Source organism: Dermacentor andersoni, chromosome 10 (genome assembly GCF_023375885.2).
Source record: "Dermacentor andersoni chromosome 10, qqDerAnde1_hic_scaffold, whole genome shotgun sequence".
In the NCBI taxonomy this organism is placed as follows: Eukaryota; Metazoa; Arthropoda; class Arachnida; order Ixodida; family Ixodidae; genus Dermacentor; species Dermacentor andersoni.
In genome coordinates, this window is record NC_092823.1 from 22,848,891 (window position 1) to 22,854,890 (window position 6,000).

Here is a 6,000-nt window from a genome sequence, read left to right on the forward strand (position 1 = left end):
GCTGTCGTAAATATTACTATCGTAATCACCTAAAAAACGTCATTCCTTATCCGTCATTCTGGCGTAATCATGCTGTCGTCATTCAATCGTGGTTATGCCACCGTTGTAGTTGTAGCATCGTCGCCATTGCGTGGAGGTGAGAAAATCGTTGTGGTGTATCCTCTGCCGTGCCGTCGTAGCCGCCATTGTCGTCTGTAGCGGGAGAACGACATTTGAAGTGTGCGGGTGTCAGAAACGGTGCTTGGGTCGGTGTGTGGGGCAGAAAAGAGCTAGTGTGCGTGTGATTGCTGCGCGGATCCCGCGCGATCGGCTCGAGCAACGGGGCTGACAAGCTGAGCGGAGCGGGAGAGCAGGAGAACCTCCCGCCAGGAACTGCGGATCGAGCGGCGGGCCCCTTGCCCACAACCACGGTCCTGCCCCTGCGGAACCGGGCTTCACCTTGGTTTACAGCGCTGTCCTCGAAGGCTACCTGTCGGATCCTGCCGTGGCCGGGCTTCGCCCCGACAGCTGACGCTACCGAGACAGGCTGTGTTGCGGCCTTCATCGCCATGCTGCTCTGTGGAGGCCCGGCTGCGCCCCAACTCCTGACGCTTCTGAAACAGGCTATGTTGCAGCGCTCATCGCTGTAGCACGGCCTATCACGGCAACACAGGAGCCCCGGTCGCACAAAATTTGGTGTCGACGTCGGACGTCGTTACCGCAAACAAATTTTCGAACCACGGATACCCAGGTCCTCCATGTGACGCAAGGAATTTACGGAACTAATTAAATTTGTCGAGCCAAAATACGTCGAAAAATCGTCTTACACACAACCTACAGACACGATAGCTCTCGGATTGTAATTTGACTATACGAGAAAACATAATTATGCTACGCGAAAACTGAAAGAAACCCCTTTTCCATCGTGTCTACAATTCGCAGACCAGCCGCGGCGTCCGCCATTCGCGCGCGCCGGCGCGCGGGTGTCTCGGGGGCCACGGAGCGACGCGCCCGGTTCCTTGCAATACCTCCAGTTCGCGCTCGCCTCCGCCGCATCGCGGCCCAGGCAAGAGGCCGCGTTTGCACCACAAAGCCAGCCTTCGTGTATTGCGTTCGCGGCCAACGTTTCCCGGTAAACATTACGGTTGCATATGCTCCAGTGGCCGGGAAGCGTGAGAAGCAGTCAAGGATTTTTGAATGCTGTCGCGTTCCACTCTTAAATTCTTCTAGCTGGGCAGCGTCCATATGGACGAGTGCACAGTATGGCGTGGTGCGGTGTGGTGCCGTGTGGTGTGGTGTGCCGTTGCGAACATACACTACACCCATTTTAAGATTATGGCTAGTATCATCTCCAACAAATGGGCTTTGCCTGTTGTCATTTCATGCCTACATGTACTACCGATTACGGTAGAGGTAGCAATCTTTTAAATGAAACGTGACTTCAGTGATACGCTGGTTCATTACTTTGCTTGAATGCTAATTGAATACAGTCGACAGTCATTGTGAGATGGGTTATGTAACAGTTTTATTGTTATGTTTTGAAGCGAATAACTACCTTTGGCTCCTTCTCCCACTTTCTTTTATCGGTAGCTGGGCTTTTCCTCCGATAGAGTGAAGAAAATGTGCTATCGTATCAAGGAGGAAAGGGCTGCCACTGAGGCAGGGCGAGCGGACAGGAAGTAAATAATCAAGGCGCAGATAGGCGAGGATGCCTCCGGACTTTGCTGGTTGGTGACAGAGGTGCTGATGTCACGCCAGAAGTTGTTGAATCTCGTGGCTGTGCGAAGCGGTAGCCCAGCATGCTGATTGAATGGCTTCGGCAGAAAAGGAACAGAAGTTGCAAAAACAACGCCAAGTTCGGTGCAGAGAGGAGGCCGCCCAGACCGCTGAGGAAGGCAAGAAATGTCGCACTAACGACTTTCACAGATAATTAAAAGCATTCAGATATATATTTGCCTAATTTTACAATCATCTTTAACTTTTTTTCTGTAGTACTGTTACCCAAACTTTACCACCTGTTTCATTTTCTGGGACCTTTTGTAAATGTTGAATTAGATCGAAGTGCAATGAATTGCATGGAATTGCGCTGAAGGCATAACACTTTGCCAGACGCTCGTGACTAATATATGTTTTTGGAAACGAGCGTTCGTGAATCATTGAAAATGCATTGCTGCTCCCGGTAACGTTTTACTCTACTGCATTTTTTCATAAGGTAGAAACACCAACTCAAGAAGCACAGCGTTTTTCTTTGTTTGCGTAGTTCAACAGTTATATTTGAAGACAGTGGTAGGAAGACAGTTTACAATACAAAGTTGTGCTATGTCTACATGCTGATTGAATGCTCACATTAAATTATGCTTCCCAAATGTTCTAATATACACACGCAATTTCTGAAAATTCAGTATTTAGCATCGTATTCATGATTAGCGCACAACTTGCCATGTCCACCACTGCTTTGAATTTTCATCAGTAAATATTATCCTTGATCTAATCGCTATTACTGTTAATGTTCATCTTCAACTTAATGAATCTTAAATCCTCAGTGTTGAGTAATTATAGAAAGTAGCCGCAGAAATAAATGCTATATCTTATCCCCGTTTACGCTTGTTCGCATACATGCAGTGAACTTGAAACTGAACCTGGTGACATTTAACACGTCGAAACCTCTGAAGCGAAGCTGGCTTAGCAGGGCTCTTTGAGGAATATTGAGGCATTGTCTGGAATATCATTGGGCTTAATAACGTCAGAAGATATGGTGCGGCATGTACATTTCTGTCTAAGGACCACGTCTTGTGCTAAAGGGTACTTAACATAAGAAAAAATACCAGGTAGGACATTTATCTGCTATGCATACAGCAGGCAATATTAAAGATTTCTGCCTCAGTTAATGAAAAAAGTAGCAGTCGTCGTAACAAAGCTAAATAAGGGCTATAGAATAAACATAATACGCTCCACCGTGAAGTCACGATGATAAATAAGTAGAACAGTTGTATGAGGACATTTAGTTAGCAATGGAAACAATCCTCGGCCCTTCCACACTGTGAAGAAGGACGACCAGCGAAGCTGTGATGTGTTCTTCTAAAATGGCCAAATTGCATATATGTATGACTATATACGTAATTAAAGCATCAAGACAAAAACAGAGCCGATGCTAACGTTCCCAGTAGTGTACGCATGGCCGGTCCTCACGGGCCCGCTGGTGATAGTCGCCGGGCAGGGGATAGATACAACAAGCCTTAACGGCGTCCCGACGCCGGCGCTGACATTCCCGGTTCTTATCACGCCGCCGGTCATGACGGGCATGGTGCGGATCTTCGTTAGTCGGCACACACACGACGGGCCAGGCTCAACGACACGCGCACGATCGGCCTTAACGGCTTCCAGCCGCGAGTGCGGCCATTCTCGCTGTCGGTCCCGTCGTCGTTCTAGAAGGACACGTTGCTCCTCTTTCGAGCGCCCGATACGCGTCCGCCAAATGGAACCGCCCGAAAACAGCCCTGAGGTTGCAAGGCGACACTTTCGTCACTCTATAGACGAACACATACTAGTCGACACATACGTGTACGTTTATTACGGCCTGCACACGGACACGGACATGGATGGATGGATGGATGGATGGATGGACGGACGGACGGACGGACGGACGGACGGACGGACGGACGGACGGACGGACGGACGGACGGACGGACGGACGGACGGACGGACGGACGGACGGACGGACGTACGGACGGATGGATGGATGGATGGATGGATGGATGGATGGATGGATGGACGGATGGATGGATGGATGGATGGATGGATGGATGGATGTTATGAGCGTTCCCTTTGGAACGGGGCAGTGGGTAGCGCCACCAAGCTCTTGCTATGTCCTGCCTAATGTCCTATGAACTCCCAAAACCAAATTTTCTGATCCCCTATTGCGAACTTTGCTTTTCTACTTCTCCGTTTTTTGTCGTTTCCTTACTTTCCTTCCACCAATCTTTCAATCGCCTCTTACTAATCTCTATTGCGGACATGCTAACGTTCCACTGCTCTCGCTAAACCCAAGGGCTTCAAAGAGGCCCGTGGTGCCTAAATCGACTGCTCGGTGGATGTCTTCACATTCTAATAAAACATGATCCATCGTTTCCCTAGCTTTATCGCAGCAAGCACATGCTTCTTCTTCCTTCTTATATCTCGCTTTATAGGTGAGTATTCTAAGCCATCCCGATCTCGCTTCGAAAAATAATGAGCTTCCATCGGAGTTATCATAAATTGTTTCTTTCCTCATTTCACTTTTTCCTCTTTAGTTACTCATGGCAGGTTCATTTTTCATTGCCGCCACCCATGTGATTACATCAGCCTCTCTAACTTTCCACTTGACGTTCTTTGTTGCTGTGTTGCCCACCCCACAGGCCGCATACTTGCTGGTAAGCTTCCTAGTTCCTTTCCTCAACTGTGAATTAATGTTCTTCCTGTACAGATACCTCAACATTCTCCCAGCCCACTCACTTTCTTCCATATTCCTCAGTAGTTCTTCATAATCAATTTTACTACGAGCTTACCTCACTTCACAACTAGTCCAGCCCACATCACACTGCACAGCTTCATTTGTAGTCTCCCCGTCAGCGCCCAATGCGAGGCGTCCCACTGACCTTTGGTTCTCATCGAGTCCTGATTGTACCCCTGATTTAAAGCAAACAGCCGCATTTCCAAAAGTAAGTCCTGGAACCATTACACATTTCCACATACCTCGGAGCACCTCGTACATATTGTATCCCCAAAGCCCTCTATGCTTCATTATGTCTGCATTTCTGTTCCCCTGCACTGTTATTGTTTTTTCCTGTGTTTCCATATATGTATTGCCTTCGTTTATCCATATACCAAGGTATTTCCATAAACCATATTTCCATATTTCTATATTTCCATATTATCCATATACCAAGACACGTGTACTTGTCTTTATCGGGCGACACGTTTCAATATTCTGTTACCCGAGGTATTTCCTGGCCCTGTATCGTCACTGTCTGTTCACTGTTTTCATTGAGTACCATAACACCTGATTTTCTAAAGCTAAATTTCAAACCTTAGTTGTTGCCTTCCTGTCCCCAGATATTAGCCAGACGTTGCAAATCGCTTTGCTTGTTAGCTAGTAACACAATATTGTCCGCATAAAATAAACCTGGAAGCTGATGCTCTACTACTGTACATGCCTGTTTGTATGAGAGATTAAAAGCGATATTACTTGCTTCCAGCGCCCTCTCCATCCTCACCATGTACATCATAAACAGCAGTGGGAACAAAGGGCACCCCTGCCTCAGTCCCTTGTTGATATGAAATTTCTCCTCGCTCCTCATCACTTCCCATTCAACGCAAACGGTATTTTCTAGAAAAGTCTCTCTCAAAAGCGGTAGAGAATCGTCACCTAAGCCTTCACCTTCCAGAATATCGCCCAAAGTATTTTGCGGTCTACATTGTCATAGGTTCCTGTAATGTCACAAAAGGCCACGTATAACGGTCTGCTTTCTACTCTTTATATTTCAATACACTGAGTAAGAACAAATAAGTTATTATTTAAGCGCCTACTCATTCTGAAGCCATTCTGAAGTACTCCTAAAATGTCATTATTCTCTGGCCCTGCTTGAAGCATTAATTTGGTTGCCTGCATTGCTAACCTGTATATTGCCGATGTAATGGTCAACGGTCTATACGAGTGAATTCGATGTTTCTCGCCCTTACCATTATAAATTAAATTCATTCCGTTTTGCCGCGAACTCCCTGGTATTTGTCTATTTTTCAAAGGCTTTCCCACTGTTTTCACAAGAGTTTCCTTACTTTTTGGTCCTAGTTCAATAATCAGCCTAGCGGGAACCTCGTCTATCCCTGGGGCTGTGAGCTTAGGAATTTTCTCTTAGGATTTCTTCCAGTTGAAATTTGTAAGCACCACCTCCGGTTGGTATAGCGGCGCACCCCCTAGTGGCGGCGAATGAGCCCCGCGCCGACAAGAATGGGTGATCAATCACTCGACTTGACACTTGATAC